We start from the raw sequence: 12137 nt of genomic DNA, 5'->3' as shown, positions 1-12137 counted from the left end.
TTGATCTTGTTCTTTCCTCCCAAATCCTCAGATGACCTATGAGAAGAACAAAGCTTTTCCAAGCTGAGCAGATGGCTTGCAAGGGGATACTTGTTCAGGAAGGGCAGGCTGTGCTGATGACTTTTCCAAAGTCCCACTGTCCCGTTGCCAACCATGTCATTTCCAGAAAGTGAATCCTGTGGCAAGACAGCAAGGAAAGGTGCTTTTAACAACACAGTACTATCCTTGGTCAATGTGAAAAAGTTGTAAAATCTTTATGGCCATAAAAACACTGATCAAGCTGAGTTTTCAAGAGGTTCTGGACGGCTGAAGTCCTACAGAGGGGGGCTGAAGGGAGATGACTTATATTTTCTGGAAAAGCCAGTTCAGTTGAGGCCAAAAAGTCTACATGAATCATTTAACTAGAGACCAGACAGAGTCAGAAAAGGATTTGATTCCATCCAAACCTCCTTTTATCACAGGAAGCTACAGAGTAGGATATTATACAGCTTAGGGGAAAAAAATTAATATATCAAACGCTTTATTAAGTCCTTCTGTTCCTCATTTGTGAAAAATTCATCCAGCTCATTCTCTAAGGCACAATGGCTGGCCTCTCAGCAAGCTGCTGTTCAAATCCTCCCTGTCCAATGACTGTTGTATTACAGCAGAGGAGGTGTTAGATGTCTTACTAGAGTTTTGCAGAGCAGCTTACACAGGGAACTGTGGGTCCTACCATTGTCCCCTCATCTCTAATGAACACTCATGTCTAGAACAATAAACTCTCCTCTTGTTAGTGATCATTTTGAAAGAAAAATCAGCTATTAAGATGATTAAGATACAGCTCGGGTACAGTAAAACCTTCTAATGTCTATTTCCATCTACCTTTGAAATGCAGACTGCTACAGAGAGGCAGCCAAATGTCCTAGTTTAACCTCTTACATGGTTATCAAATGAAAAGGAAGAACAGTGAGAAATTCAGCAAATCGAAGGCTTTGCAAGAGGGTTCAGGGACTTCAAAAAAGCCTCTTCTCACATGCAATACTTGTGTGGGAGAACAGGAGGGACGGAACAGTCCGTTCAGATCTTCAGTCAGTTTAGGACTTACTCCTATCAGTTTCTGACAGCTTCTTCTGATGTAACAAAATTTGATCCACTTCATAGGTGTGACTTATTACCAGTTCTGTTTACAGCACAGAGTGCCAAGCAAAAAACTTCCTTACCCAGAGATCAATTTCCTGTCTCAACCTGCAATAACCAAAGTTACCAACTCAAACTAAATCTCTTGACAGCAGGAATCTTTTTTTCTATTATTAATTTTTTGAAGGAGATAGAAATGCTATTTGAATGATTAGCTGCCCAAGTACATCAGAGAACAGAATATAAATAGGATTCGCTTGCAAAATGGAGGTAGAACCAGACACATGGAATATGTCAAAAGGGAGTTTAATTATGCTGTTTTTAAAAAGTGACAAAACCATGCCAGTGAAATTTATAACCCCAGTATCACAGAAATTTACAACTCAGTAAAGTAGTCAAAAATATTAAATTATGCAGTATGCACAGATGTGCTTGAGAAATTACCCAAAGATTTAAGAAACATCAAAGCGGTTAACTTCCATCACACTTTGCCAGGGCTGATATTCTCTTTCATTTTCAGCAAGTTTAGGGAATTAACAATGGTATTGGCAAACATTTATTCACGTAAGTTGGTCTGCAGTCCTCCTAGTTATAGCATGAAGACTTATTCCCTGGATCTCAGTTTACACATCATTCTATCTACCCACCAGCATTTTGGAACAAAGATCCATGTGCTGAGAAGGTTACAGCAATAGAAAACACTAGCACTCATATCCAATCGCATGGTTGTCATGAAGCTGAATTCCTGTTTATCCAGAGGAGTAGAGGAGGAACCAAGCACAGCTAGACCAGCTCAATGGGATGTCCGTGAGGTCCCTCTAATCCTGTTTGGAATATATCACACCTAGAACTTAGTTGAACGATCTTCTTTTCAACAGGACCCTTCACAGCCACCTTGTTTGTGACAGCCTTCCTTACTTCAGGTCGTTGAAGCCCTAGTCCAAAACATGGCGATAGAAGGTCTCGCCTTCACTTCACTGTGTTTTGATTTTGGATAGTTTGTTATACCTGGAGCAACTGAATTTTCCTCAGTACTGAGCAAAACAGAAACAGGCAGTCTTTGTGAGCCACCAGAAGCTTTGAGTTCCTATTTAGGGAAAGTCAGACATGGCAATGATCTAGGCATCACAGATAAGAAGGAATGAGGCTGGGTTCCTATTTGGAAATTGCAGCGTTTTAAATATAAGGCTGAGAATTGAGATATTTTTAGTAAAATCATCTTCTAATTACTCCAGGCTCTATGCATTTGTGTGTCCTTCAGTCCTTGTGTCCTTGGGAAAATGCAGGAGAAGATTTTGGGTTGTCATGGAGGGTAATCTTGTACTATGTCACAGGAGCACGGTTCAGCAGAGAGGAGCTATAGGTTTTGCCATGGGAATGGCATTACATATAGTAACTCCTCTGACCTTTTATCCCCATTTGCAAAACAGGACAAGAACCATCTTGTGGGAGCAGAATCCAATGCCAGCAGCTGTGAGTACCTTTGTGACCCCAGGATGGGGGGTACCCCAGAAGCACAGAATTTTATTTTAGGTATTATTGCCAATGAATGCATTTGTGACACCAATTAAAAATCTCTAAAAGATTATCGGCTTGGAGTACTTTGAGCTGTGATGGACATTCACAGTGAGCTTGTATAGGTGCTATCTTTCGATTTAATCTGTATGTGCTGTATGTGCACCTGCAGTATGTGCTGCTGTATGTGCTGCTGTCCCTAACACTGCACAAACAGCTGTTCATTTATGGTAGAAAGTAATTGTGGTATTCTGGATGATGATTTGTTGACTGGTTAATGGCTATCACTGAGCATACTGTATATACATTAGCTGTCCTGTTTTAATGAAGAACAGAACTCTTTAATGTTCCTCTTCTGCCATTTTTTCATTTTTAATATGCAATTAAAAAATGACAAATGCAACCCTCAAAAGGGGTTGGACTAGACAATCTCTAGAGGTCTCTTCCAACTTCAGCTATTCTGTGACTGTGAAAATATCCTGGAGTCTTTAAACAGCATTAGGGGGTTATTATCACCTGTGATACGAACAGCTAGCTGAGTCACCAACACGGCCAGTAACACAAACAAGATTGTAGTGAGTTGCTTTTATCCCCCACTGCAGCAGAAATGCCTTCACTTTGTTACAAAATGTGAATGTCAGAGCTCACTGAGCGCTATTTCAGACAGATGTTTGTTCCACGTAACTTGTTAAAATTTCTCCTGAAAAGCAGGTATCAAAAGGCATTATCTGGCTGCATTTCAGCTGGTCCCCAGTCTTTCTGAGCCTTACTCAACACCAGCATACTGAATGTCCTTCTCTGTAAAGGACTGAAAGAAAATTCCACATTGCCATCAAAAAGTGCACAAGGCTAGGGCTTAGGTACGTGCATCTCTGCTGCCAGAACGGCACTGGGGAAGTGTGTGCACCCGCTGCTGCCTGCCTTCTTGAGCCCTTGGGTTAGCATCGCTTGCCACAGCAGTGGTGGTGGTACAAGTTGTGATCTGCATTCGTAAGTCTAGCTTTGGTGTTTCAGTTGGCATGGCTGATGCAGGACATCCTGCTCAAAAAAACCCTGAAAAAACAAACAAAAGATATCCCCCTCTTCCCTGTTGTTTCATGAGGACCACTTCCGTTAAGTAAGACAAGATTAGTCTGTGACATGCACACTTCAGTTTATTGAAAGTTATCTTGGTTGTTTCTTACTAAACTTTTGCTGTGCTGTAACTTTATGTCAACATGATCATCTGGGTTTCATGGAGTTCATTTTCTTCTGAATAACAAGTCTGAACAAAACCTTCCATTATATCTGTTAAACAAAATTGCTGGTGTCTGATTCAAAACAGCTTGGCCGGCATCCCATAGCCTAATAGAATACGTGCAATCTTGCGTTGTAAGCCACCTTTAGCTGGGGTCGTATCACTGATCACTTGCCTGAATGTCAGAATTAATCTTTCTACTAAACTACTTGCAGCCGGGTAGCAGGGAGGTGATGTGCCATGTCTGATACCATTTCTTTTAATGAACAACAGGCACTATTTAGATGTGAATTGAGTTCCATTGTCACTTAGAATCTGTCCAGGAACTTGAAAACAAAAGTCTTAACTTCTAGTATCCGCACTGAAGTAATTTACACGGAGTATTGCAAGCCATTTTTAAGGCACCAAAATGCCTTGATATAGTAGATACCAAAGCTGAAAAAATACAACTTATGAGAAGTGCAGGAAAGGTTTTCTGGATTCTACCTGCTATGAGGTAGCTGACTGTTGCCACTGAAGACAGGATGGTGTTTGTGGATAATCTTGATGCTGCATTGCCATTACCAACCATCATTTACCCCACAGACAACCTGGCCAGCATTTAGTTAGCAAACAGTCCTCACATGCTTTTTGCAGCACAAAGGACCTGGGTTTTGCAAGGAAAAACTGACTGCATTCCATGACCACGTTAGGCAATTTTGAAAATTAAGTTACTAGTTCTTTTCAAATCAGGGAAGATGGAAAGAGTTGTTTAGATGCATGGCTCTACCCACCAATTGCCACAGTACTCACTTCATTGTGAACTTTGCCCCGTGCCATGGCGTGTCCCTGGCAGGAGGTCCATAGGACATACCAGCCACGTTTCCCTTGCAATGTCCTCCTGCAACCAGACGGCAGGAATGACAAACATCCTGCATTTGCACATTGACTAGAACTTTCAGATTTGATAGACTGGCCATGAACATGTCCATTGCTATAAATGGGCTGAAAACATTCAGCTTCTTGGGGTTATGGAATGACCTATCACCAGTTATTTTCTGTAAAGGCAGGCAAAGCCCATGTGACTTCTAACCTCTCCAGAAAGCAGCTATACTCCAAATGATGGTGAGAATCTAAGCTTAGCAAAAGACAGGCAAGCCTTTCGCTGTGATGGTCCATTATGCTGAATCTGCCCACTTCGGCTCCACAGACCGGGAAATGCACAACCAAGGCATCACAAATAGTGTGGCCAGCAGGACTAGGGAAGTGATCATCCCCCTGTACTCGGCACTGGTGAGGCTGCACTTTGAACAGTGTGTTCCATTTTGGGCCCCTCACTACAAGAAAGACATTGAGGTGCTGGAGCGCATCCAAAGAAGGGCAACGAAGCTGGTGAAGGGTCTAGAGCACAAGTCCTATGAGGACCGGCTGAGGGAACTGGGGTTGTTTAGCCTGGAGAAAAGGCGGCTCGGGAGACTTTATCGCTCTCTACAACTACCTGAAAGGAGGTTGTAGCAAGGTGGGTGTCGGTCTCTTCTCCCAAGTAACAAGTGATAGGACAAGAGGAAACGGCCTCAAGTTGCGCCAGGGGAGGTTTAGATTGGCTATTAGGAAAAATTTCTTCACCGAAAGGGTTGTCAAGCATTGGAACAGGCTGCCCCGGGAAGTGGTTGAGTCACCATCCCTGGAGGTATTTAGAAGATGTGTAGATGTGGCACTTAGGGACTTGGTTTAGTGGTGGACTTGGCAGTGCTAGGTTAATGGTTGGACTCAATGATCTTAAAGGTCTTTTCCAACCTAAATGATTCTATGATTCTGTGATTCTAAGGTGCATTGCAAGAGGTGACAATCTCTTCAGCTGTCAGTCCATTGGCTTTAGCAAAAGAGTTAGCGCACTGGAGAGGGGGTAAAGGACTAACACCAGTTCACTCAGGGAATGAAGCCGTGCTGCTTTGAGGGGGAGGAATCCATAGTACAAAATGACTTTTTGAGAAATGAGCATAATTGTGACACATTTTGTAGTTGTAATGCCCCACGGATAGATTTGCATTTGCATATCACACACTAACCAGTCCCTCGTGCATCATTTAAACTCTCTCCACACAGGCAATGCTCTGTCAGTTTTCATAACCCAGCTGCCTGTATAGGAATTGTTCTGTTTTCCCTCCTGAAACTATGTGTGAAAGCAGAAATGTTCTGCGCTCACAACTGGCTTTAGGGAATGGGTATTTTTGTCAAATCTCCATGAACTCAGAAAATATTTTGCCTACCGATTTAACAGGAGCTGCTACGTAATGCAATAAATCTTGCATTTTATACTTAGTGAGAGCTGTTTGTTTCTCCTCTTTGAAGCTATCATTAGCAAATGTTCCAGGCTTTTGATATCTGCTGCACAGTCCTCAGCAGAGACACGGGCATACAGGCTAAACTCTTTTCTCCGTCAATATGATGAGGAGTCCCAGTGTTGCAGGCTGCTGTTCTCATTCCATTTCTGCAAGCCTCATCATCACTCCCTGTTCCTCCGCAGTTCTGGGCCAGCATGGCCAAGCCTTAATGTGTCTGTCTGTAATTTTCTGTAAAGCATCAGGAAGCCTCAGTGGCACAGCCAGACTCCAAAAGGACAACAGTTATTATACACAAATACACAAGGCTTTAGTACTTCTGCATCTACTCTGTGCTAAGGGTTTTGTGGCTCCTGTAAATTGGAGTGATACAAGAGTTACAGGAGTTAATAACTACAAAGCTATAGCTAATAGTGACCTCCTTTTGCTTCAGACTCGTGTGCCTGCACATTTGTTACTGATGGACTGTTGGCCCATTTCCACTAGTCAGGATGGCTCAGTCATGCACTTTGCCTCGCACTGGAGCTAAACAGCCTCCCTTGCTGCCCTGGGATCAACCTGCCTTCCCTGCTGATAAAGTGGTGCCCTTGGGGGAAAGAAAAAGGGGTGTTTTACCACCCCATCAGACCGAAGCATCCCCTTCAGACACCTGTGTCGTTCTTCTGTAAAGCCTTGAGCCCTGGTCTGGGGGAGTGAAGAGCATTACTAAGCTGTGTGGTCAAAAGCTGTGCAGTGGGGAAACACACACCAGCCTGTCAGTATCCAAATATCTCAGCTAGCTTCCATGGGGCAATGCTCTTGTAAGGCCATGCTGGAAACGGCCAAGCTTAGGGAGGGGGCAGTGCTTAGAGGGAAAGGCTGTATCCAGGCTCTCCAGCCCTTGCACTGCCGCGAGTTCATTATCATCCCCAGCACGATTACGTGCTTAAACTGGAAGCCTCTCGGATAAAGGGAGGCAGTGAGCCTGCCCACGTGCAGCTATAGTGCTGCAGGAGTAGCAGTGCATGCCTTCTTCATCCTCCCCGCTGGGGCCAGGGATTTAGGGAACGCAGAGCAAGACCGGTCCTGCAGAGCCAGCGGCACAAGACTAGCCACAGGAAGGGAGGGTCGATAACAGTTTCGAGCCATTTTTTACTTTCTCTGCTACTAATGCTGGAGGGGATTGGGCTGGATAAAGATGTCAAAAGGCTCATTTCAGATATTTGAGGAAAGGAGGGTGCAACACCAGCCTTTTCCGTAACAGAGCCACACTGCTCTTGCTGTGCCTGGGAGGCTGCACCAGGCAGCTCACCCCACGCAGAGGGAGAGGCCAGCGCCACTTCTAATGGGTGCACCAGGCTCAGCAACTGGAAATCACCATCCTCATTTAACCACAGGCACTTTTGAAAAATGACTTAGCTATGATATCAGAGACAAAGGAGGTTGTGTTTTTCTGCTTCACATTTGTAAGAGAAAGCGAATGGCCAGCCGCTAGTCGAACTGGCTGGCATAGGCTCCTCTTAGTTTCAGGGATAAAACACACGGCTTTGATGCAAGCAGCAAATGGTAAAAAGTGCAAAGCCAAACATGACTGCTTCAAACTTCAGCATTTGCCTGCCACAGATTATTTTGGCAGAATACCAACGGGTCACTCACTCACACAGGTAAATATTACCTGGCAGCAGAATTCTCATTGATTTCATACCATTGATTTCTCAGCCCAACAGTAACATACTAAATCTTTTCTTTTAAAAGAACAAATTTTCATGGCAGGAGGAAGTAAATTATTCCAGGAGCCCGCTGCTTTAAAGACCAGAACACCTTTCAGAGATGTGAGTTTTTCACTGCCTGATGGAGAAAAGGGACTTTTTTTCTCCGTGCTGCTTTCCGAGCAGTTATTTTCTGGGTCTCAAACCTCCATATTGTCAAACCAGAATTCTTCATTAAAAAGATCTTGCATGTCTATAAACTGAACCAAAGGAGAAGATTATGAGTACTAAAATACACAATGACTGCCAAGCAAACTGACAGGGGGAATTCAAACTAAGATTGTTTTTCTATTCTTATCTCATTACAAGTCAGAGTTTTTGTTTACCCTGGAGAGAGACATCTTTCTGGTTTTGCACGCCTGCTGTACCACTCCGAATCTGTCCCCTTGTCCCCGTAGCACCAGGGCTCTCAGCAGACTTGTTTCTCTCACGGTCCACTTGAATGGAAATATTGCATAGCCACGTTTGTGGCTCGTTTCTGGGGCTTCTTACTCTGGAGTTCATCAGAACAGTGTTTGGCAGAGGCAGCTGCCTGGAGTTTATTCTTTTACCTCTCCAGTCCTGGAGTCTGCTCAGTCCTTCAGCTTAAATTAACACTTACACTGGTAAAATGTGTGTATTTCTATTGGCAGGATATGAGGCAAGAGGAAAGCGGAGCGTGTAATGCCCTGGCCCCACACGGCACCCTATTTGGAGCCCAATTTGCCCTAGCCATGCAGCTTGCTGACAGAGTAGGCAGCAGGAAGGCCAAGGGCATACCCGGCTGCTGCAATAGTAAAATCTGTAACCGGGAGCTCTCTTGGCACTCCAGCACTGTGCATGGGTTTATACAGCACTGATTTCCCTAAAAAGGGCTCAAAAGTGTCCCCATGCCCCTGTGCTGTGATGCAGGGCTGTGTCTCACATACCCGCTACTCCCAGTCATCTGGGAGCATACACATTGCTGAGTGTATAACTGTACCCCAGAGCTTTCAGAGCTCAGGAAGAGCATAACTGCTAGGAAAAGAGAAACGGTTTACTTGTTACTCTGCTCTTTTAGGACCTCATCCCATACACTTTGGCTCTTGGTCCTACCTCATTGCTACTGGCCCTCTTGAGAGGCAGCCCGTCTGAGTCTTCTGGCTGAAGGGCAGGTCCTTGCCCCTCACGCCAGCCCTTGCTGCCTTCACTTGTTCTGCCTCCTCCGGTCACCATCATCTTTTTCCACGTAAAAAGCCATCTCTTTTCTCGGCGTCACTGATGTCTGCTCTCCTCTGATCTTTCCACTGGAGTTCCCCGTTCCGAGAGCCACCTCACCATCGTTCTACCTCTTCCCTTCCTCTGTGGCACACGAGATGATACCAGTTCTGGCTGCCTTTCACACCCTTTCTTCCACAAGACCAAACTTCTAGCATCTGTATGGCGTCCTCTGTACTCGCCTGGTCTCCAGTTGCTCTCATTGTAACGCACTGCTGATTTGTGGGCTGTGGAAACGCTCAGCGTCCCCTCGCACACCCACCGCACAGTCTACCTATGGAAATCTGTACTACTCTTCTTCAACTTTTTTCTGTTGAACCATCCTACTTTTTTGAATGGAATTTTTTACCCTTTGGATTGAAGTTTCCCATCCCTTGATGACCAAATTCGTTCAGAAACTCTTTGAAGTATGTTTTGATAATAAAAAAATACTGTTCCTCCAATGTTACATACTCGGTGTTTATACAGACCTATTTAATATGATAACCTTATCGCCTCCTCACATTAGAGGAAGTTCTGAGTAGAAGAGTTAATCAAAATTTAATTTTCTCAAAGTATCATAGATGAATGCTCCTGAAGCCAATCTGTGTGCTTTCTGCTAGTCAAATAGACACAAAGATACTGAGGGAGGAGGAGGAGGAGGGAGAAAGGGGACATGAACAGTATTTCTGATTAAATAAATTCCTATCACGGCAGTCAGTTTGACTATAATTTGATTTTATTAAAAGATGTTTATTATTTTTACATCCAGTGTTTTCTAAGAGAAGTGGAAATGGGTTGCACTTAGATTTTATTTGGGTTTTTTTTGCAACCCTGGAAAAAATGATTATTGTTCCCTCATCAAGCTCATTGAGTGTCTTCCACATTTTCACACTTCTGGATGCACCAGCATCACTGGAAGGTTCTCCTACTAGTGCTGCTTACAATGTGCTCATGTACCCCCCTTCTGCTGACTATGGACTGAAATAAACCAGATTAAAATGAGCCCCAACTGAGGGAAAACTGTTCTGTAAATGTCTCAATCAACCTCCAGCTTCAGCCCTACAGATCTCTGCAGCTGAACAGAGACTTTGGCTCCTTGGGAAGCTCAGCAGACTCTCACCAGGGAAGCAGAAAGAGCGCTAACCTATATTCCCACTGCAAACATTAACTAATTGATCCAGATGTCAGCGCAAAGAGTATGACTTACCTTTGTTTGTACCTGAAATAGGGAGACGGGGTCATGAGGGAGGGAAGGGGAAAAGGCTCCTTGCTCATATGATGAATATCGTCACAGCTGGCAGATGCTGCTTTGATTTCCCTGTGCAAGCATGACTTACGGGGCAGTACTGCCCTATCCATCAATCGTCAAGGCTGGTATCATATGGGGATGAGCACACAGGCTTGGAGTGGAGCACTGCCCTCAAGGAACATGAGCGGAGGGCCAGCCATGGGGCCCAGGTTTCTCCCAGTCCCACATCTGATGGCAAGACAACTCGAAAAGCAGGTAGGTAGGTTGGTGTAACAGAGGAATGCAAGCTTGAGGAGCTATGCCGTAAGCACAGATCATAGAAATGTGACACTGGAAGCAAAGGGCTATAGGTGAAATTTAAACCCTGTAGGATTTGTGAACCTCGGAATGTGCAGTGGTCCCCAGGCAAGGCGAGAGCAAACCTTGTGCCATTGCATAGGAGGACAGAAGTGATCTGGCTATTTAAAGCATTTCGGCCAAATGTTACTCTCATGCAAGTTAACAGAACTGCTTAGATTTAGGATTTGATTAGAGGTCCAAAGGAAAGCAATATAATCTATGGAAAATAAATAGCTTTTGACCAGCTAACTGGATACTTTTAATGAGTTTATAAATTGAACTGACCACTGCAAGAATCTTGATGCTATGAAATTTACCGTCAATAAAAATATTTACCACTGTGCTCGCAAAATCCTAGTAACTCAGGGGAGTAACATAAAATGATATACATCATATCGATTGATAAAGAATTGAGAGGGAACACTGAAGAGACAGACAGACAGGCATCTGCAGGAGAGATGCAGGAGGAACAAACTGGACTTCTGCTCTCATTCTCTCTGTTGACTACATGCTAGGAAATTAGCGTGCTGTGCCAATGCCTTTGTGAATACTCTGAGGTCGTGAGATACAATTATGCGTTACCCATTATGCAAATATAAAGTCACACCTCTTAGGCACAAAACCGAGGAGCTGCTATGCTGAGGAGCAGGGATCCTGCAGGACTGCTCCAGTGAACAAGCAAGCCAACACGAACTACACAGTGCGACGTGCCGGCCGGGCGCATCAACCTGCTTCCTTAATGCATACAGAGGGGAGTACTGAGTAGGGGTTAGAGAAGTTATCGTACCTCCCCAGGTGTGCTCAAATCCAGAGCTGGTTTGGCATTCACACTCCAACACTAGAAAATCACAAAACGGTCGAGAGAAGCACCACAAGAATTGCACAGGTAACAAGAACATACCAGCAGTGGCGGCAGGATCTTAATTAGAAGGAAATTTCAAAAATCAGGATGGGCTTTTTAGTTCCTGAAAGATGCACTCTAGACAGCTGCAACCTGAAAAAGGAAACTGCTCTATTACAATTCCAGGAGTTGGTCCAGGTAGGTGGGCTACCAGCTTTAGGGTCATGCTGGATGATAAACGGGCAGGGAAGACCCATGCAGACCTCTTGCACAACTTTTCATGCAAATGCACTTAACACTGAATGGATAAGCTACATAACATTAGGCTGTCATAAAATAAGTACTTCAGGCACCATTTGGTTTCTTTCTGGTTCTAGTCGCAGGAAGAGCAAGTTGTACTTAAAAATGGCATAATGGATCATGGCCACCGCTGGGCTAGGGGGGCTCCTACGTGAGAGAAAAGCCACTGACCTCTGAAAAATGTGGATAATTTTCTTGGAGGACTGAACACCAATAACACCACAGTACCCTTGTGCTTGCACTGGTACCAGGA

This window comes from Gymnogyps californianus, chromosome 3, assembly GCF_018139145.2.
Source record: "Gymnogyps californianus isolate 813 chromosome 3, ASM1813914v2, whole genome shotgun sequence".
Taxonomy (NCBI): domain Eukaryota; kingdom Metazoa; phylum Chordata; class Aves; order Accipitriformes; family Cathartidae; genus Gymnogyps; species Gymnogyps californianus.
Note: the sequence above shows the minus strand (reverse complement) of the source record.